The sequence below is a fragment of the Macaca nemestrina genome, unplaced genomic scaffold (assembly GCF_043159975.1).
Source record: "Macaca nemestrina isolate mMacNem1 unplaced genomic scaffold, mMacNem.hap1 Scaffold_93, whole genome shotgun sequence".
Classification (NCBI taxonomy): domain Eukaryota; kingdom Metazoa; phylum Chordata; class Mammalia; order Primates; family Cercopithecidae; genus Macaca; species Macaca nemestrina.
In genome coordinates this window covers 142105-164704 of record NW_027257884.1, presented here as the reverse complement: position 1 = coordinate 164704, position 22600 = coordinate 142105, and the positions used below count along the sequence as shown (strand labels likewise).

At 49.2% G+C, this 22600-nt stretch overlaps 1 protein-coding gene across 6 annotated transcripts in view; it reads left to right on the top strand.

Moving 5' to 3' along the window:
* LOC139361667 (disco-interacting protein 2 homolog C-like) overlaps window positions 1-22600 on the top strand; it is a 173194-nt gene that overhangs the window by 9448 nt on the left and 141146 nt on the right. For 3 of the 6 annotated variants that reach the window (XM_071090462.1, XM_071090448.1, XM_071090449.1), the window contains exon 1: window positions 79-887. The exons of 1 other annotated variant lie outside the window; for it this stretch is intronic. The gene's annotated coding sequence lies outside the window, so the exon portion shown is untranslated. Of the gene's footprint in view, window positions 1-78; window positions 1094-22600 lie in introns of those variants that run through there. 2 more of the 6 variants (XM_071090447.1, XM_071090445.1) reach the window with 1 other exon arrangement.

Here is a 22600-nt window from a genome sequence, read left to right as displayed (position 1 = left end):
AATGGTGTTGTAAGAATGTCCAGTGGGAAATGCTCTCAGTCCACCCAGATCCAGCTGTGGCGTCAGTCCAGCTGTGGTGTCCTCCTGTAAAAACATTCAGCCACATGTGGCCCTGATCGCAATCACTACTCTGAATTGTGATCCAGAATGTTCTTGGGGGCCGATGCTGGGACTGTTCCAGCAGTTCAATCTGATTGGGCGTCACGGTGGTGATGTGCTTAGCGCGGCCAGCTGGGCTGAGTGGTGGCCACCCGTGCACTCGCCACGTGCAGCCGTTATTCTGGTGATGGGGTTGCATGCGCCCCGGCTTGTCCACCTGGGCTATTAAAGTACTGGGAACCCAACCGCGGGCGGTGCCTCCCGATATGGGAGCTGTCTTTTTTATCCAGGGCCCTCTGGCGCTGCAGAACCCTGCTGCCAGTCTGAGCTCACAAGGAGGTACCGGAGGGCTCTGCTGGGGCATGGAGGTCCCTGAGCAGGTGGTCGCTTATTGCTTGTGGAGTGGTCCATGGCCTGTGAGTTTATTCTCGGGGTTTGTGTGGGCGAGGTTAACCAGTTCACAGCTGGGCACTTACCCCTTACACAGGTGACACTAGTTAAAGTGGAATCTATATTAGCTCACACGGGAGTGTGTGAGGAGCTGGGAGGGTGGGGAGGCTTGGCCTTAGCACTAGGTTCCCGGGCTCCTGACGTTTCTGCGTCTTCCAGTTGAGGGGCCGTCAGAGCCGCTGTGGGTCCTGAAGACAGTGGGTGCCATATGGACCAGGGGATGCAGAAGCCTCTAGAGGCTGCGGGAGGCAAGGAGACGGTCGCTTCCCCAGAGCCAGCCCTGCCACCACTTCGACGTTAGATGGTGGGACCTGTTTTGAACTCCAGCTTCCAGAAATGTGAGAAAATAAGTCAGAGTTTAGGGCGCTAAATTTGGGGTGATTTAGTGGAGAAATAGAAAACTAGCCCACAAATGTGCACGCATTGAAATGTGCTCTGTCCAGGTGTTCACAGTGGTGTGAGGGAGATGGCATCAGGGTTCTGGGAACTGTGCAGTTTTACTGAAGGAAGGGGGCTCGCCACGCCTTTCCTCATATAACTGAAGGTATGTATGCCTGCCACACTGCCCAGGAGACAGGGACTAGAATTCTGACTTTATTTCTTATGGGAACCAAGCCACAGTCAGAACACGGTGAGGGCCGAGACGAGCTTCCTACAGCGTGAACTGGGAAGAGGAATCGCAAGTAGTTTGTGTTTTTCTACACAGACCTGTCCTTTTCAGGTTTTGTTAAGTTTTGGAAAAAGGGAGAAGCCAGGCACACCTCGGCGAGGGACAGTGTTTCTGGAGGTGGTGCGGCTTCAGCCTGAAAATGGCCGTGTGGTTGGGAGGCTCAGAAACTGCCCTCCAAGGGCACTCATCTATTCCTTATTGCAGTAATACCTCGTTTACAGAAATCCACAGAAATTACAGTGCGGGAGGCTTCTGGTCTGGATGGGTTTGTGTGGACCGAGGTCACGGGGTGTTGTCCCAAGTGCTAATCCTGACCTGGCAGAGGCTCTGTTCCCAAATAATTATTCCACAGTTTCAGAGCCTATATCTGAGTGATAGTCTTTTAACTTTGTTGCATAAAAGGAAACAAAGTATGTCTTGAGGGTCTAAAAATCCATGTGGTAATCATGGCTGTAAACTCATACATGGGGCTTTGGGATGGAGTGAAAACCACCGTCACCTGGCGTGGACGCTGCGTGGTATTTTTAGCATGGTGGCCTGCTCTTGCCTTGAACTCTATCTGCAGTGTGAGCAACAGCTGTGCATTTGAGAAATGTGGACAGGTCAGGCTTGCTCCTCCAGGGGCCTGCAGGCATCCGGGTGAGGGGCCTGGGATGAGGCCACATCAGTGGGAAGGAGCTTGGTTGTGTCAGCAGATATGTCTGCCTCTACAGGCCCGCAAGCCAGCCAGAACCCAGTTTTCCTTTGGTCATCTAATGCCAGAAGAAACCTGTTTCTTAGAGATTTTCATAATTTATATTAATGAACCATTTGACCGTACATAAAATGTTATAAATGCATGAGGCTTTACAACTTGGCAGATGTGTAACTCACATGTCATTGTACCAAACTGTTGAAGATATTTGTTTCACTTGAAGGTTGTTAGCATTTTATGTGCAAAGCAAATGCCAGTAGCATTTTGCAGGAGTATTTTGGAATTTTAAACACAGTGGGATAGTGCTGGGTCTCTGGGATACTGGTGAGGTGGACGTGACCTCAAGCTCTTGTAGCTTGCAAGCAGGATTGCTAAATTGTCACAACTGCAGTGCTGGAAAGTCAAAGTGGATTTCTGTAAATGAGGTATTAGTGCAATAAGGAACAGGTGAGTGTCCGTGGAGGGCAGTTTCTGAGCCTCCCAGACACCCCAGGAGGAAGCGGGGGACGGGGGCAGTTACCCACCAGAACCTGGACGGTGAAGCTGGGTTTGCCGGTGGCCCTGCTTGGCAGGTCATTACATGCAATAAGAAACAGGTGAGTGCCCTTGAGAGCGGTTTCTCGGCCCCCTTCAGAACCACAAGTGGAAGACGCTCCAAGGTGGGGGGTGGGGGTTCGGTTAATCCACAGGAGCCTGGATGGTGGAGCTGGGTTTGCTGGTGGTCCTGCGTGGCAGGTCATTACATGCAATAAGGAACAGGTGACTGCCCTTGAGGGCGGTTTCTCGGCCTGCTTCAGAACTGCAAGTGGAAGACGCCCCAAAGTGAGGGGGGGGGCTGGTGGTCGGTTATCCAGTGGGGCCGGATTTGCTGGTGGCCGCTGCGTGGCAGGGCACGGCGTGGAGCGATGGGAGGGGAGTGGAGTGGGAATAGAGGATGCACCCTCCACAGCTACTGCTGGGAGTTGGCTCTGGTAGCAGAAGGGGCATAGATAGAGGGATTCCCATCAGGGGCAACACGACTGGGGTCCCACGTGTGGTGGATGCCGAGGTGTGGCTATATGTAATCTCAGTCTGCACAGCCGTCCTGGTGAGTGGGTTCAGTTACCTTCCCATCTCACATTTGAGAAATCTCGGGGGCTCACATCACAGCTAGGTGGGTTGGAACTAATGTCTCCGGCAGGACGTTGGCCCCAGAGCCCAGATCTTACCCGCCCCCGCTCTTTTCAGTCCACCAAGCTTGTAGAGAGGGTTGTGTGGTGGTGGGTGGCGGCTGAGAAACCAACACAGTAGAAGGCGGGGAGGAACTAAACCAGGCAGGAGACACAGGCAGTGCTTGGGAGGTCTGCACGGGGTGTGGGTGTGGGAGACACCTCTGGGCCAGTGAACCCCGTTCTGTGCTCCTGGCTTGCCCAACCTTGGCCCTCAGCCACATGCTGCGTGCTTTAGGTGAAATCTCAGTCGCTCGTGTGGTGCGGGCATCTTTTCTCCCTGGCTTTGCCTCTCTTTAAATCACGGAGTCTCAGTGGGGATGGCGGGGCGGATGGTGGTCCATGGAATTTGCCCTCCACCTCCTCATCCTTGTCCTGTCCTGTCTGGCCTGTTACCTGAATCTGTGTCTCTTCAGAGCCTGCAAATGAGTGGAGGCCACGACAGCCTCTCGCTGACCGACCTCTCAAACTTTTATTCATCAGAATAGTGTTAAATGCCGATTCCTAGGCACCCCCATTGGACTCTACGCCTGCCTAGCATGGGTACTTTGGGGAAGGTAGAGGATTGCTGGGCTGTTCCAGGGGGGAATTTGCATTGTTGAATGTCTATTGTGTTCCTTCCAGCACTCTACTTTCCACGCACACGTGGCATTAAACCTGGAAGACCTCTGGGTGCTGTGCTGGTGAGGAAGCCCCGGCTGGACGAGGGGCTGCTGGGGCTCGGACTTGATTCCTGGGCTGGGGGCTGCGGGCTGCGGGCTTATTCTCTTCAGTGGGTCTGCTGATGGGATGCCCTGAGAAGTCCTGCTGTGCACTCAGGGGAAGGTGCAGAGACAGGCTCAGAAAAGACAGACCATGGATTTAAAAATTCCTACTGGAAAATCTTTTATGAGCAAAGTAATTTGCATCTAACTGAAGACAATCATTGCTTGAATAATTGGTTTGTTTACAAAGTTGGTCCTATGAACAGATTAAAGTTTTCATTCATGCCTTATCTATAATGTGAATAGGAGCTATTACCGCAACTTAAATTAGCTTTAAATTTCGTATCAGATTGCAGTCCAGATTACAAACGGCTGCTTGATAATCTAATTGATAAAACGGAGGAATTTAGTGCTTGGAACCCAGAGTGAAGGGAACAGAATTGCTTTGGTTTCTCAAAAGGGTGTTGACTGAGTGGTGACCTGGGGTGAAGAGAAGTGGCTAGAGTCATTACACTCGAGGAGATGATCTGCCCCCGCCTTTCTCAGCTGTCTTCTGGACAAAACAAAGGGTGATAAATGGAAAAAATTCAGCACTGAGTTCGTCTATGCCCTGAGCTTCTCAGACAGTCATTAATGGTCTGTATCTGTGAAGCCTCCATACAGGCACAAAGGAATTAGGCTAGAGTAAGGCGGCCGGCGACCTCTGGCGTCTGGACCGCGTGTCACTTCCTAAAGCCCTTTTGGGTGAAATGACAGTGGCAATGTCGTTGTTCGGAGGAGTGTAATCTCACGTATGAGATGCAGATTTTAAACACCAAAGTCAGGAAGCTTGGTGGGAGTGGCTGTCTTCCAAGTGGTTTTCTGTGCTGCCATGGATGAGGCGTGGATGTGTCATCTGTTGGTGAGATCCACTGGTGAAGGGGCTAAGCAAACCATGGAGGTCGGGGGTGTGAAGCTGCATCTCTTCTGGCATCCCAAGGAAATACATCTTGTAAAACTTGTGAATTTGACCCTGACCCTAACCCCAACCCTGAGTGTTGAAGTCTGGTGCAGTGTCTTGAGCCCTCTTCTGCATTGAGGGTGAGTGACTGTAAATGACCGATTCCTCAGTGGTGAAAGTTCAAATGTAGCTTCCCTGAGGAAGCCAGACCTCGGTCACCCGTATCTCCATTGTAAACACTGCGGCCCCTACGCGGGTGGCTGCAAGTTTCCAGGCCTTCCTTGGAGAAGCAGCCGTGAGGTGCTTGATGATTTGATAACATCAGCCACCTTCTGTCTTCTGTCTAATCACGGTACAAATGATTCTCCTACAAGGAAATGGATCTGGTTTCTTCCTGATCGTTGGAAGAAGCAGCCTGCCTAGGGACTCCACCGTCCTCTGCACTTTCACAGCGAAGCCTGTGTCTGTCTCCAAGGAGTGTCACGTGTGTCGTGGGAATCGCTTCCTTAATTCTTCCTGCTTTTGAGGGCTCCGGTAGCTCTGCCTGTTTCACCCGGGATGAGCAGCGGGTGGTCTCTGGCTGCTGTGGGACTAGGGCTTGGGGGTGCATCATCACATCCGGTGGCCTGTCCAGGTGGGCATCATTGTCTTTTGCCTGTTGCCTGAGGCAGCTGTGATGCCATGGGGGTCATGCTTGTCAGGGCCAACCCAGTTCTTCCCGTGTACACCTCTCCTGCTGGAGTGCCTTTCCTTATGATGACTTGTTGAATTAACGTGGAGAATGCAGAGAGGCTCTGGGCCTCTCTCTCTCCCATTCTTACTCCCTGGAGCTGTGAAGCCCGAGAAGGGAGCCCATAGCCAGAGGCTCCTTTAAATTTAATTAGAATAAAGATTTGATTACATAGCTAAACACATTTGAAAAGAACTTCACAGATGAAATTCCAGATTCAACCCTTCAGGCCCAGTGGCCACGTTTCGGGGCTCAGCAGCTGTAGGTGGCTGTTGTCTTTCTGTGTTGGCTGAGCAGATTGGGGCGTTTCCAGTTCAGCAGGCAACTCTCTTGCATGGCTCTGCCTGTGGTGAGGGCACCTAGGCTGGAGAGCCTCGTGGGGATCCCTTAGGCCTCCGGCTGCAGCCAGGCTGCACGGTTCCTGTGCCCCGGGTCCTCTGCAGGCCCAGATGGATCCCACCACAGAGCCAGCACTGCTAGACTTGGGTACTGTGTGCAGACAGCAGAGGGTCACGTCCGGGCCTTGCAGGGGCTGGGGTGACTGGCCTCCTTGGCCAGGCTTCTGTTTCCGAGTCTTCAGGGGAAATGCATCCACCATCCACCATCCACACCGTGCACCAGAGGAAAACTGCAGGCTTCTCTGTGGATGGTGAATTGAGATCATGCAGAGTGACTAGGTTTGGGCTCCTGAGCAGCGTGGAACCTGATACCTTTAGGTGGAACCTGACATGCCTCCATGTGTACATGGCAAAGAGAATGCAGCATTGTCAGCTTGAATCCAGATGTGCTCCCGTTTTGAGGTGGAAGGTTCTGGGAGTATTGGCCATTGGTGATTGTGCTGCCGTGGAGGACTTTGAATGCAGGCACTGGTTTGGGATAACCCTGGTTTCCTGGTCCTGTATGTGGGCATCCCTGAATATCCCGGACTGGAGGAAGGCAGGGCAGATGGGAGGGTGACAAGAGGTGTCAGGTGTTTCCAGCTTTGGGGACTGATGCCATCAGACGGCCGAGATCAGGATGGTGGTGGCCAGGGACCAAAGCAGGGGTGCGTGGAAATGCCATGTTCCTCGGAGCATGGGGAGGACCTCTTGAACTCTATTCCTGGGCAACAGATCTTCCATTCTCAGGAATCTGTGCCATTGTAATTGAGTAGCAAATTCTGTAATTGCTCTAATTACTTACTGTTAAGTCCCCATGCCAATTACCATAAATTAGCAACAGTGATAACAGTTTGCCTGGTCAAACCTTACCAAGAAAAACCAGTGGACCTAGTTTTAGTTGCCTCCAGTTCCCTCCAAATCAGATTCCTTAGCGGCTTGTGTCCCCACACTTGCTGCAGTTCCTCCTGGGCCTGGCAGGCACATTCCAGACATTCACATCTCAGCTCAGATGCAGGCGTGCACATTATTTATAGAAAATCGCACTGCGCTGTGATCGGCTTGAGCTGACGTTCTCTAGGTGGGAGGTGGAGGTTCAAAAGTTCTAATGGGATGAAAGTAGAAATATGAATTTTAAAAATTCACGTGTTATGAACTCTGTTCAGTGATTTTCTCTGAAATGAGAGACTATTTGCAGATGAGGCAGTCAGCCTGCAGCTCTCCTTAAATCTGTCCTAGACCTCGATGCCATCCTTCGGCCTCTTCCTGGGTGTGGGGTGCTCTGCTTGAAGCAAAACCAAAGGAAAGAACGTGGTCTGCATCACTACTGCAGCCAGCTCAACGCGCACACCCACTGGGAGGGGGGTTTGATCACTTAACATTTTAAATGCATTTAACATTCAACCAGCAAGTCAGCCAGTGCTTTCTGTACGCAAGCTGCCTGGCTCATGGGAACCTGACACTTGACTTTTAGGAAGAGAGTACTTGCTTCTGTGGAGTGTCAATATTTGCCTCATTTCTTGAGACTCTGCTCAAAGTGATGAACGTGAGTAAATTAGGACCTTTTTTTTGTAAATTGGGCCACAGACCTCTCTAGGCAGAGTCAGGGGAGTAAACGGCTGTGAAAGATGCCGCCTGATGTGAGCCACGGCCAGGCACTTTGGAACCTGGGATCCCATCTCCAGCCTTTCAAAGGACACAGACGAATATAAAATGCAGATGGGAGAGTTCATAATTTGGGCATCTCTGTTCTTTTGAAATCAAAGTGCAAAGAAAAAGTTTTGCCTTGAGGTCTTAACCCATACTTGTTTTTCTCCTGAGGTTTTAAGATTTTCTTAACTGCTTTTCTCTCCCCCAATCCTTGAGGAAGTTCTATCTTCATATCTTCTTAAAAGGTATGGTTAAAAGATATGGTTAAATTCAACACTGAAATATAAAAACATGCTTTCATATTTTTCTTTAAACTGAGGTATCTGACATTGGTGAAGAACTAACTGGGAGTATTGGTTTATTTTTATTTTTTTGAGACAGTCTTGCTGCGTTGCCCAGGCTGGAATGCAGTGGCACGATCTTGGCTCACTGCAGCCTCACCTCTTGGTTCACGCCATTCTCCTGCCTCAGCCTCCTGAGTAGCTGGGATTATAAGTGCCTGCCACCATGGCTGGTTCATTTTTGTATTAGTAGAGACGGGGTTTCAACATGTTGGCCAGGCTGGTCTTGAACTCCTGACCTCAGGTGATTCGCTCACCTTGGCCTCCCAAAGTGCTGGGATTACAGGCAAGAGCCACCACACTCGGCCTGGGATATTCTTGATTATAATTGTAACATATCCCTTTAATAAAAACAAAACAGAACAACAACAACAACAAAACAGCTGTCTGAAAAGTCTCGAAATTAAAGAGCTCAATTGGACAGGGATTTGGACACCAGTTGAATGGCCCAGCACACCATAGTTACATGGGCCACTCGGCCTGTTAGGTCCTTAGGGTATTTGAAGTCATATGGATATTTGCATTTCTGCCTCTGGATATCGTGTTAGTATTCGGCTAGTGTTTGAGGGCCAGGCTCAGATCCGGGAAAACAAGAGCCCCTGCCCTCACGGCACTTCTCTTCCATGTGTGTGTGTCAGGAAAATAGAAAGCATAAGATATTTTTTTCAATGAGCTGGGAAGATGGAAAAACAAGCTTAAGATGTTTACTTGTTCAGAAGAAGGGAAGTGCAAGGAACACTCAGCTTTGTTGCTGCTGAAGGAGGCCCCTGGTGGAGGCTGTTTCAGAGGTGGGGTTTCTCTGAGAAAGGTGGTAAGAGCCAAATAGGATGCCCCATCTGGTTTGCCAGAGATGGGGAAAGTTAGTATCCCCAAAACAGCTTCAGCATTCTGGCAAAGCTTTGGAAAACCAGCTACGGTGTAGGACCTTGTTGGCCGCTGGGTAGAAGGAAAACATTGCTGGTCCTGAGGACTGTACTGTTGTTCCACTGCTATAAAGAACTATCTGAGGCTGGGTAATAAGGAAAAAAAATGTTTAATCGGCATACAGTTCTGTGGGTTGTACAGGCTTCTACATCTGGGGAAACTTACAATCAGAGTGGAAGGTGAAGGGGAGGCCGGCGTGTCTTCACATGGCTGGAAGGGGAGAGAGAGTGAAGGGGAAGGTGCCATGCACTTCCAAACAACCAGATCTCAGGAGAACGATCATGAGGACAGCACTTGGGGGATTGTGCTAAACCATTAGAAACCACCCCCATGAGTCAATCACCTCCCACCAGGGCTCACCTCCAACATAGGGTTAGAGTTCAGCATGAGATTTGGGTGGGGACACACAGCCACACCATGTCAGGCTTCCCATTCTTCTCCTGCACGTGCTTCGCAAATGGTTCTGTCATTGGTTTTTGTTTCTGTTGATACATAATATACGTACATATTTTCAGAGTGCATGTGATACCTTGATTCACCCCTATATTGACGAAATCTGTGTACTTGGGATGTCTTTCACTTTAAATAGTTTCTTTTCCTTGTGCTGGTTATGTTAAGTTATTCTCTCCTAGCTGTTTTGAAATACACAGTAGATGACCCACTGCCATCCCCCTGCTGATTTATCAATAGTAGGTCTCGTGTTCCCATTAGGCTGTGTGTTTGTGCACATTACCAGCCTCTGCCCATCCTGCTTATGAGTGGGCTCTGCTGGGCCCTGTTGACCACCTACTTTTGGCCTCCATGAGATCTGCTCTCAGCTCCTGCTTATGAGTGAGAACATGCGCCGTTTCCTTGCTTGGCTCGTTTGCTTAACGTAATGTCCTCCAACTCCATCCATGCTGCCGCGGATGACAGGGCTCTCCGCTGTGTGGTGGAGTATTGCTCCTGTGTGTGTTCGGGCCACGTTCCCTTCATCCCCTGTTGACGGGCACTCAGGTGATTCCAGACCTTGGCTACTGTGGATGGAAGCTGAGAGCAGTCACTGGCTTTATACTCGGGGGACGTGAGCCACTTTGATGTTCTCAAGCAGCCTATCCCCAAAGCCCTCCGTAGAATGCCGCATTCGTTTGTACTCATGGCTTCTTCCACTAGGATGAACAGCTGGGAAGGGGCTTTGAGTGAATGCTTGGGTTTCTGTCTTTAATTGGTACCCAGCTACACTGGCCAAGTAGAGGTCCCAGTGACCCTGGACACTACCTCACATAAGGTCCAAAGATGCAGTTAGGTTCTTTTTTTAACTTAAAAAAAAAAAATGCTTTTGACCTGGGTAAGCTATGGCATCATCAGTTAGAGTTTTTCATATTGGAAAGGTGTATATTTTATTTTCTAAGAAGGAAAGAAATCCTGTTAAATACTCTAACCACAGATTAAATCATGTCAAGGAAAGAGGTACTATTTTGGGGGAAAATTACCCCTTCATGTCAAAGATCAAGGAGATGACTTACATTGTTTAATTGAGTTAATTATGAAATCTTAAGTGGTTTTAAGAAGATGAGCTGTGGATCCTACAAGACATGAGACTGATACTGATTTAATGTTAGTCAGCCCTGACAGAATGTGGCTAATATTTAAAGCTTGCTCCAGTATTGCTTGATAGATTGTAAGTTAATGTAAAGATCTGTTTGACGCTTTTATTTTACAAAATATTATTGAGAAAAAGTTTGACAGCCAAGGAACGGCCTTCAACCAATTTCTTCCTAATTTCTATCACCAGAAAATTTTGTCCTGTTAATTCCAGAATTTACTTTTGGAAAGTTCCCGTAAGGAGAGCAGAGGTATTGGTGGTTGAATGGTGACTTGAATTTAGGTGAAGATCGTTAAATATTTCATAGTCATGTTTGTCTTGGTGGTTTTAGCAATTTTATATTAAACTTAGAACTGTGAGTCAAACCAAATCTGTTCTTTTGCTTTTGTGATACTCCTTTGTATGACTATACTGGTAAAGAATGATAAAATGTGTATTGGGTATTTTTTCTGTGTAGATATTAGGATTTTTAGGGGAACAAATTAATCATTCTTCTAATATACACTGCTGTGTGTTGGGTCCTTTGTATATTAGTTGAATCACTCTAATGAGGACCACTTGAAAGTCTGTTTCTATAGCAGATGTTTTATATGTTGACTTGTGTTATGCAAAATCCTTCATCCTCTAAGAAGACTAAGCAATGGGTTGGAGGAGAGATTTAATCACCCATTAGGTCTATTCCGAATGCCCAGAATTGAATGCAAGTACTAATTTTGTTTTTGAAGTGGTGTGTGTGTGTATGGGTGTGTGTGGTGAACTCCTTTTTAGGTCATGGGAGGGAGGTAAAGCGAAGATGAGATTTGCTGATGAACATTTGTGCATATGCTAGTGGAGAAGTCATATGACTTGACTGCACCTGCGTACTCTGATTTTGGTTTCGTTAGTGTCCGTAGCCACAAGCCTCAACTGCCTCTGGGACCCACCCTGAGGGGCTGTGGTGAGGGTTATTACAGAGTCGTGCGTCTTAGTGAAGGGCACAAACGGCCTTGTGGGCCTACTTTGGCTTTGTTTGAACGTCTAGATTGTTAAACTAAGTTTAACATTTTGAGGATTATAAATTGTGATTCTTGTCTAAGAAGAGGTTTCTGTTGTCTCTGAAGACAGGAGCCCCAATACAGAGGGTCCCTGGCTCCCAATTGTTACATATCTGATTTTTTTTTTCAACCTTGTGATGGTGTGAACTAGTCACACTCAGTGCATTGTTTGGCCCAAGATGGGCTGCCTCTGGATGAACCCGTTGTAAGTTGAAACTATGATGTCAAATGCACTTTCTATTTAGGATATTTTCAGCTTACGCTGGGTTTATTGGAACAGTTTCATCCCATGGTAAGTCAGGGAGCATATGTGCTCATAAAAGTGGAGACGATCTCATAGATACCGTGAGATATAGTGTCTCTGATGTTATAGAGATACGATGAAAACAATCAAGTGGGACTTGGAAGCCTTGGAGGGACTCACATGGGCGGCTCCTGGAATGCAATCTTGAGCGCCACTGGCTTCTGAATGTGACATCTGTACCTTCTGCTTAGCCCAGTGTGTTATCGGCTGCTCTCGAGGGCAGAGAGGTCCAGCGTTCCTGTGTTTAGGTATTTGAGCTGCCTTAAGAGGCTAGGTCAATTCTCACTGGTGTCTTCAGGGCTTTAGGCCTTCTGAACAAGCAGGAGGAAGCACGACTTTGTAGAGCTTTGGAAATCTCAACGGACTTCAGGGCCATCCCCTTTGGCAGGAGAGAGCCCCACTGGAGGCGAGCAGGGTGCCGTGCGGGCCTCTGCTGGGCCCAGGCATGTACGGACGTTGTGAGGGCCACAGGACACAGATCGGTCTTGGTTCACAACTGGTGTCGATGGCCACGCAGCATTTCTGCCAGGTACATGAGTGCGGGGACTTGGGTTTTGGGGTGTGCGTCCTGGTTGCCTAGTTGCTTGGAAGACCCCCATTCAGACCCCAGCCTGAGTCACCGTGACAGGCCTCCTGCTTCACACGCCACACGGAAGCCGTGGCGTCGGTCACTGACGTCCACCGGGTGTCAGATGTGCGTGTGTATCTTCCTTGGTCTCGGGATGTGTCTTGTTTTGAGGTTATAGTAAACGTTCTTTACGAGGGGTTTTGGATTTTTTATGTTGTTTGCAAGGAGGCAGCAGGGAGTGCTTGAGCAATGAGATCCCCTTTCCAACCAATACAATTTCAGATCCCAGCAGGTAATTAAGGCAGCGGAGCTGTGGGATCACCTTTGCAACCAATGAGAATTCAGATCCCAGGAGGTAATGACGGCAGCGGGGCGGGTGTCAGAACCCTGAACTGTGGCTGTTTCTGGTGTCTTGCCCCGCGGACAGAGCGTGCTGGGGCCTCCGTGGTCCTCTGTGGGGTGAGTGGAGCGCATGAGCTGGGTGCTGCTGGGCCCTGGCTGGCTCCCCAGCCCGGGGTTTATGCAGGACTCGTTAGACAACTTGGAACCCAGAAAGCAGCACGAGGAGAACGGGATTGTGCCTTTCTGGATCCTTGGTGCTTCCCAGTCTCAGACACTGAGTAGGCTCTGAGGGGTCTCGCCGGGAAGACTTGCACAGTCGGCCCCCGGGATGGAGTGGGGCTGCAGCGGGTCTTGCAGGAGCTGGAAGTGGGGGTGAGTGTCTCGCAAGCGGGACCTTTCAAGTGGGCCCAGCAGGATGCATCTGTGGAAATGGTGCCACCTAACGCAGGGCTGCGGCCAGCAGGACCTGAAAGGCTACAGCGGGCTGTGTTTCTGCTCTCTCTCTCTCGAGTCTCTGCACGGTTTTCCTTGGTTTTTGTCTGTTTGGAGGACGCTTCCCCCTTTCTTGCGCTTACCTAGCCTTCTGAGCTTCTTTGTTGAGTACGACAAAGCCCTGAGAAGGCATTTTTATCGCATAATTGTGTTATCCTGGTGGCTGGATAAATGACCTGCAAATGTGGGTGACTCAGGAGCTCTGAGGGTGTTCAATATCCAAGACAGAGGTGGGAAGGAAATGTTCAGGCAGGCATCAGAGGATCTGTTCTCTGCTTTACACTGGGGCCCTGGTTTGCTGACAGTCTTCACACTCGATCCAAAATGGGGGATAATGAAGTCTCACGGATTCGGCTTCAGCTGAGAGCTGCCTCCAGCACAGTCTTGTGTGAGTAACAGTTTCTATGTTTGGTGCGAAGGGCGGGCGTCAGTCAGTTGATCTTATTTGTGGTGGTGCTTATGGTGGGTTTTCCGTAAGGAATGTAGACTTTATTAGCTTTGGCAAGGGAATCCTGAGTGATAAATTGGAAGAATGTCTCAGGAAATTCTGGAACCTGCAGTGAATCTGGAATCTGTATGAAATTGAGATTTGGATTCTCACGATTTCCTAATGCTACCCCGAAACCCAGTAGTTGAGACAGTCGTAGAGCTTCAGTTGTGCTGCCCCGGTTCCCCATTTTAAAAGGAACACGTTGCTTTCCTCTAGAATGTTCTGAGCTCTGAGTGCTGCCGGCAGAGTGACCAGCTCTCTGCATCAGAGGGGAAGCCAGGGCTGCGTTCACGGCGTCGCGGCAGCCGGGAGCTGACCCTGGACCTCAGGCACGTGTGATGCTGACCATTTTCTGTAAACTCCAAGGGTGTAGTGGTCTCCTTGGCCGTTTACAGGCTTCTGAAGCTTTTGATGTGTCTGCACTTTGTAGATTTTTCAGAAGTAGACAGCCTTTTCCCACACCCTTGGGCTGAGTTTCGTCAGAGGCTGGTGTGTGGGAAGCACCACACCCACATTCTGACAGGGAAGACTCTGGTGCCCAACTGAGGTCAGAGTGGAAATTTGTTCTTCCTTCCCTCCAGTCTGGTCCAGCTGCTCCCTGCTTGGCCAGAAGAAAATCATGCTTATTCAAGTCGTAGGCAAACCCCCGAAGTCAAACATTTGTCTTTTTTCTTTAATATGCCCATTTAGTTTATATGGAATGATAGCTAGAGAAATGCCTTTTAGGGGAAAATTAATTTCCTTAATTACAGAGAACTTTTTGGATAAAAATCAGGAGGCTATTTTGTAATAAGATCTAGTTAAATACTACAGTGGAAAGCTCCTTATATTTGGTCTTACACTTGGGCCCTGTGTGCGTGTCCGCATGCTCGTGCTCATGACGCCAGGCGCAGATGTGAACTACAGGCACAGTACATACTTTCTGGTTGCTTTTTTGAACGTCTTATTGCTTGACCTCTCCGACTCAAATGTTGAGTTATGTTGATTCTGTTCAGAATGTTTATCCCTCCGTCTAGGGTCCAGTCGTCTTTCAGGGAGGAACCGTCTTCCTCATCTCTGTCTCCTACAGTATTGTATATTTAATAGTCAAATATTTATAGGTTACATGGGTGACTGATCTGTTCATTAGGAGGAAAACAATGCCAATTTTCACATCATTAGAATGGACTTGTTAAATGATTGTTAGTATAATGAAGTTTCCATGGCAAAAGAGGCTTTGCAGATGTGAGTGTAACGGACAGTGAGATGGCGGAGGACCCTGGGTTGTCCAGGCGGGTCCAGTGTCTTCACATGTGCCTTTTGAGAAGGCAGTACGAGGGTCTGCCTCAGAGGAGGAGACCTGAGGACGAGATAGAGGCCAGAGGGCTGTGGGGGTGAGGGCAAGTGTGGGGCAGGGGCAGGGTCCGGAGAGGTGCAGGACTGAGGCCGGGGCAGTGGTAGGAGGGGTGTGGGGCTGTGAGCCAAGCTGCATGGTGGCTTCTATGAATTGGGAGACTCCAGGCAGGAATACAAGCTACTGAGCCCTTGACTTCAGCCCTGGGACTCCTGACTCCCAGGGCTGAGAGGAGGTTTGCATTTGTGGTAATTTGTTGCAGCAGCAATAGGAAGCTACTGCATTGTATCTGTTCTTCACCTCCAAACCTTTGAAAAGTAACCCTGTTGTATTGGCCTTTTGTGTGCCCTAAATTCTAATGAGATGGTTTGTAGGAAATAATGGACACAAACGATGGCAGAACAAAAAGTTGGACAGAAGCAGTGTCTTCTGTGGTTCTGTAGTTTGGGTCTGGGAAGTTAGATTTCGGTCAGAGTGTGTGGTCTTGTTCAGCGTATACCTGGAGTACTTGTTCAGAGCTCCTGGGGGAGTGGTCTTTAACACTGTTAGGATTAAAACTCCAAGCACATCAGGGCCAGAGTTCCTGAGTCAGTGTTAGGCGACCTTTGAATAAGAGTTGGCATGTAGAGTCTGCCCACTTTACTAGTATGAAGAAGCAAAATCTTTTTTTTTTTTTATTTTTTGAGATGGAGTCTCGTTCTATCACCCAGACTGGAGTACAGTGGCGAGGCCTCGGCTCACTGCAAACTCCGCCGCCTGTGCTCAAGTGAGTCTCCTGCTTCAGCCTCCAAATTGCATGATTTATTTTCCTGTTTTATATACTTAGTATGTGAAAACTCTGCAAACTTTATTAATACAAATGACATGCCAGAACTTAGGAGAATCTGGTATTTTCCCATGCAAATTAGTAGTGATGTGGAATTCCTGGGCTGATTTGGTTTTATAAGACATGGGGCAGATTCTTTGCCTTATTTCCGTGGAACTAACAATTGTTAATCACCCAGCACTCTTACCTCCCCCAACAGCTCAGGTGAGGGGGGTGTTACCCCCACTGTCGTGATGAGAGGCAGGAGACTGAGGCTTAGATGAGCAGGTGACACATTACTGTCCAGCCCCACCCACCCTGTAGTTTCCTGCCATGGCTCAGCTGTCTTCCTGCAAGAAAGGACAGACACCCTGGTGCTGGGTAGAATTCCTTGTGAACCCCTTTCCATCCTCCAGGGAGTTCTTGCTTTACAGTGGTGGCTCATGGGGAGTCCTCTGGCCCACTGAGAAAGTGACTCATGTTGTGACATTACTGTCTCTGTCCGGCTGCTGTCGATTGGGTGATTTGTAAAGAGACATTTATTGCTCACAGCTCTGGAAGCTGGAAAGTCCAAGGTCAAGGCAGTCCAAGGTCAAGGCACCTGCACATCTGGTGCCCCAGGGCCTGTGGCTCACAGACGGCAGCATCTCGCCGGGTCTTGCGTGGCAGCGGTCATCTCGTCAGAACTCACGTGGTGGAGGAGCAGGAGGGCTCCTCCAGGCCTCCCAAGAAGGACACCAACCCTGGTCCTGAGAGCAGGACCTCCCAAAGGCCACACCTCTTAATGTATCCCTTCGGAGATGGTTTCAGCATGAGGTTTTGGGGACATTCAGGCCAGAGCCATTGCTCTGCTGGGGTGTTAGGGCTGCATGGCATCATTACTGCAGCAGAGCCACAGCTTCTTATCTGCATTTGCTGCAGGAGAAGGACGCAGGTGCCTGTGCAAGTTGGGGTTCGGTGCAAGAAGTGGAGACCCTCTGGGAATCTTAGCAGGAGGAACTTAAGGACTTTGAGAACTGACACCTTAGGACTGTAGTTTTCTTCAGACTGTAAAAACCTTGGTGTGTGATAATACTGAACATTGCCTGAGCCCTGTGATCCTTCAAAACAGTGATGGTTAAGACATTCCCCTTCCCCACAACTGCGCCCCCACTTTTACTTCAAGAAGCCCGTTCCCATGTGGCTTAGGCTGACTGGTGGGATGACCATTTACCGAGGACAAGACCAGGTACAGGCCTTCAAACCCCCCTTCTCTGCCTTATAAGTGATTAGCTAAACTGCCTGTTCCCACTGATCAATCACTTCCCACCTTGAAATGGTTCTTCGTGGTGCATTTGCGCCTAGGGGGATGGACTTGTCTTTGACTGTCGCCTTCCACAGAGGACAGTTAGGGTGGGCAGGAAAGAATTCTCTGCTACAGGTCTGCATTCCTGGCTGTTTCCAGAAGTGGGAATTCTGGTGCCCTGGAGTGTGGGAATGGATTTCTAGTGTCCCAGCTTCAGGTGGAGTTGAAATTGAGTGAGGCAACCCACCACACCCATCTGGAGCCAGGGACTAGAGCCATTTTTAAAGTGGCAGTTTCTCCATAAGATTACCCAAAAAATGCGCTCAGCACGTTTCTTTCTTTCTCATATGCATTTGGCCATCTAAAATGGGAATGGTGGTTTTTTGAAGCATGGATGTAGTTTTAAATTTTGAGTATTGTAAACCTTAATGTAGCTTCTTAAAATGTTTGCCTGATTATCTGGAGATTTACTAAACCTTTGGAGTGGTAATAATGAGTTGATCTATATGACTTTGCTTTCTATGATGCAATGAAAGTACTCTAATTAAAACCTCTGCAGTTGGGTCAGCACGCGATTGGCCAAAACAAATTCTGCTTTTTGGGTTTCTTTAATCAAACAAGGGAGTAGAGTGTAGGCTGAAGTGGCAAATTCATTTCAGAGCACGCCAGAGCCCTCGTGACACCACAGAGCCACACCTAGGAAGATGTGGTTTCTGTAACAAGCTTTGGAAAACCAAAGTTCAACTTAATTATCCAACTTTGTTACAGAAAAAGCTTAGACCAGATGGCCAAAGACCTGATTGTTTCATGGTTGAGACATGGTTATAAAATTGCCCTTACTTGGTGCCAATCAGTGTTGGTCCACAGTGATACTCCTCCAACCTCACTGAATAGTTTGGAGACTGATATGAGACTGTGAAAATCTCCTTAAGGTGAAAAGGTCTCTGGAGCACCTGGGAATATCTGCACACCCGTGGCCATTCCCCTATAAGATGGAAAGGACGGCTGGGTCACGCGGGAGCATCCGCACACCAGTGGCCGTCCTCTTTAAGACGGAAAGGGCTGCTGGGGTGCCCCGCAATGTCTGCACACCCGCGGCCATTGTGGCTGTCCCCCTTTCTGCTCAGTCACCTCTGTGTCCCCGCATTCAGGCCTTGGGACACTCATGAACAGCTCGTACCCTGGGCTGGTGAGGAAAGAGTGGGAGGTTGTTCTGAGGCTCTGTCACTGTCTGCCCTGTCATGAGCTGGGCAAGGCAGTGGCAGTGACCCTGGAGGAGTCTGGTCAGTGAGGGCTCCGGCAGGAAGTGCTGAGGCTTGAGGTGGCTCTGCCAGTCGTCACCAAATGTCTTCCCTCTTATTTCCATGATTCCTTCTAGTTCTGCACCTTGCACTGCAGAGTCTCTGTGTGTCTATAAATACACATGAGTTACGATACAGGTGTCTCTTTCCCCTCTTTCAGGGGCTGGGCCCAGGGAGTGAAGTGCAAGACTCCCTTACTGCTGGATGCCCACCAGCACGAGGCACTGCCTGCCCTGCTGACGAATGCCTACAGCGAGTCCTGGAAGCCTCCTTCTGAGCACCTGGCCTGTTGACGGTGTATACGGGAGACAACGGAGCTCCCCTTGCCCCACCCTGAGCAGAGACTGGGGAGGCGGGGGCAGCACTGCCCCCATGGTGCATCCTTGGTGCATGGAGGAAAGTCTGTTTAGCCGGGCGAGGTGGCGGGCGCCTGTAGTCCCAGCTACTCGGGAGGCTGAGGCAGGAGAATGGCGTAAGCCCGGGAGGCGGAGCTTGCAGTGAGCTGAGATCCGGCCACTGCACTCCAGCCTGGGCGACAGAGTGAGACTCTGTCTCAAGAAAAAAAAAGAAAAAAAAAACACAGCCCATCCTCTCAAAAGCAGGGTGACAACCACATTTACTTCTGGAATCTTAAGAAAGGGCCTGTCTCTTTGAGAGAAGAATGTGGCATGAATGTGTGTACCTCCTTTGTTTTTTTTGAGACAGTTTCCCTCTGTCACCCAGGCTGGAGTGCGGTGGTGCAATCTCAGCTCACTGCAAGCTCTGCCTCCCGGGTTCATGCAATTCTCCAGCCTCAGCCTCCCAAGTAGCTGGGACTACAGGCACCCGCCACCACGCCTGGCTAATTGTTTGTATTTTTAGTAGAGACGGGGTTTCACCGTGTTAGCCAGGATGGTCTCGGTTTCCTGATCTCTTGATCTGTCCACTTCGGCCTCCCAAAGTGCTGGGATCATAGGTGTGAGCCACCGCGCTGGGCCGTATGTGTGTACCTCTTTACAAGTCTTGCCCGATCTTTGCATTGAAAAATTATTGAAAACCTTAAGGATGTAACTGACAAGATCTTTATAGATTTCTCCAAGTAAAAATTTGGAAAAGTGAAGTGAACCCATAATTTGTTTTATTTCTGAGTCCCACACTTGGATTTTTAAATGTGGGCAAAACATCTGTATGTTCTTCAGCCTGATTTCCGTGGAATCGTGAAAGAAACGTGCTGAAGTTGCCGTGCGGATTTTGTTATGTGGCGGTGACAAGTGGGGCTGGTCATTAAACAACTGGAGGGATCCCTATCCTTTCTGTGCTCTTGTTGGACACTAGGCACGTGCTTGGGTGTTTTCTGTGTGTGTGGACAAGATGAGGACAGAATTTCCAGATTCACACGGTGGTATCTTCTCCCTTTTCTGTTAAAACGTGTCTTCTGCTGCTTCTACATAGACCAAGTGTTTCTTTCTCTTGCCTGTCTACAGAAACGCTGTTTAACAAAAACTGCATTGTAAGCATGTGAAGCTGAATTCCACATGATAAAGCAGATAGCGATGACTGAGTATACTGTTTTGTGGAAGGAAGGTTTAAAATGATTTTTAGCTTTTTCCCTGAAATAGGGAATACTTTTAACTTTTTCCCTGAGATAGGGAATAATGAAATGGGAAAATAATTAAATTTTCCCATATAATTGTTAGATTATATTTAATTATTAGATTATTCATGTATTGCAAGGGAAAAAGGAACTAGATCACCCCATGTACCCAAATGAAAATTTAAAGGGTATGGGCGAGTTCATTTGAACTCCTTTAATTTGTTTTTGTTTGTTTGTTTTTGACAGTCTCACTCGGTTTCTCAGGCTGGGTGCAGTAGTACAATGACAGCTCTCTGCAACCCCAACCTTCTAGGCTCAAGTGATTCTCCTGCCTCAGCCTCCCCAACTGCTGGGATTTACAGGCGTTAACCACCACACACAGCTTATCACCTCTTGGAGACTAGCTATGAGTTTGGGCATTCACTGAACTATATTTTGGTTAATTCTCAAAGTTTGTCACTGTTTATCTTTAATTTGCTAAAAATCTACATATATTGTAAAATGAGTTACATTTCCTTAGCATTCACGGATTCCCTGTTAGTGGGGCAGAGACGCAGAAGGGCAGAAGGCATTCGGACGTCATCAGGTTTGCAGTTGAGTGCTTTCCCCGAACACACTGGAGCTCTGGGCTCTGTGGCCCCACGGGGGTCCTCTGTCCACTGAGGGGGCCAGGTTACCTGGGAGGTACCTCCAGCCTCTGCAATTTTGCCCTTTTCAGGTTAACATCTCATCGTTGTCCTGGACAGCACTGTCTTTCGTTCACTGACCCATGAGTGGACAGCTGGTCAGTGGCCAGTGCTGCTTCCTTCAGCTGGGAGGTGGTGATGTGATAACACTTCCGTGGAAATTGGTTCTTGGTGTATTAAGGGTTCAGTTGTATGTTTATTTTTAATCTGCACCTCTGAATTGGTCTTTTGATTGCAAAGAGATTGCTTACTGGATTTGTTTCTGAATATTTGGTGGATAACAGGAGAACCTTGCTTATCTGTGTGTTCATTTAATGTGTTTTTGCCAGGCATTTATATGGGTGTGTTAGCCCCTAGCCCACTTTCTGTGTGTGGTGGAGTCATTGAAATCATTTGTGTGAAGTCTCTCTTCTATCAAGGCTAGAGGACGTGGGGTGGTGTCTCCCTAAACTAGAGGGAAATGGCATTGTTCTGCCCTCCTCCCTGGGAACGCTGGTGTTTCCAGGTCTCTGAACTTGGCTCCCACACTGGGAGAGTGGCTGTGGCTTCTGGAGCCCGTTTTGGGCGGGACTGACTCCTTCATTTGCTTTATTCCCCACCGTCTTTGCTGCTTTGTGACGCAGGGATGAGGGAGTTGGGCCCGGGGGCCTTGCCTGTGCCTGAAGGGCCCGATGCAGAAAACTCCTGGTGGGAAGGATGTTCCTTGAGGGCAGCTTTTGGAGTCTCTTCCTACTTTTAACTAAGAAGCAGCTATTCACATGGTTCTATTCTGCTGGTGTGTTTCAAAATAATTGGTGTAGAGTTGCGAAGATGTCCGAGACACCCATGATCCACTCCGGGCCAGTGCCGGGCATTGTGCTCAGATGCCTTCAGACCACATTCACATGCCAAAGATTCTTGCTTGGTTATTCTCAAACTTAAGAGAATCTAAAACGCGAGCCACGGTATGGATTTTCTCTTGAGCCCCCATGACTTTGCCTTGTATTTTGGGCATGAATGACTTCATCAAGGGGAAAGAATTTGAGGAAGGAGCCTCTGAGGCTAGGAGGGGGTGGGAAGGGGTGGGGGGAAGAGGAGGGAAAAGGAGCTGTAGAGGGAGGAACCAGGCTGGGGCTGGGGCGTCTCCCCATGATGCTCCCCCACCCCTGGCGCGAGGCCCCAGGGACTGACTGATTTTCCCACAAGAAATGTGTATAATTGCGTGTCTGTTTTGTGGGCTGGCCATTTGGATTGAGGGAATGTCTGTGTTGTGATTCCTTATTGATTCGAAGGTTGGAAAGGTTTGTGCTCAATACAGGGGTCTCTTGGTGCTATGGGAAATGTGATCGCAGCTGCCTTCTGGGTGGGGAGAGCCCTCGAGGCCATCAGTGGTGGCCGGTGTCGGCCTTCGCTTCCCTGGGTGAGCTGCCCTCAGGGTGGGAAGGGAGGCCCTCGGTGGTGGCCGCTGTTGGCCTTCGCCTCCCTGGGTGAGGGCTGCTCCATCCCCGGCTCTCCGACTCCTTGCCTGGCACCTTCCTCGTTGGGGGCCGTGATCCATCAACTTTGTCCACGCGTGTCCTGCAGACTAGTGCTGACTGCAGGTTGAGGAGTGGTCAGAGGAGGCCAGAGGAGGCCCTCGTGATGCAAAGCTAAACGTTTAATGATGGCGCTGCTGAGTGCATGAGCCACGTCAGCCCAAGAGTCTGAGTAAGAGGAAACCGCGGGGTGGAGGGAAGACTGGACAGATGGGTGCTTTCCTCGGCCCCTGGGAGCACGGCCATGTCCACGCTCAGACCTCCTGGTTTCTCCCATATTTCCATAAATAGCAAGGGAAGGATATGGGGCACCCAGGGACCTCAGGGGTATAAGCTGTGTCCTCGCGTGGCCCCAGCTGTGGCCAGTGACGTTATTCTCTTTAACCTCAGGCTTATTTTCTATAAAAACACAAAGGGACAGAAATAGTTCAAGGGCCTGTAAAGACTTACGTAATTGTTAATAGGCCTACTTTTATGCTTTCTTATGTATTAAGAGCAAAT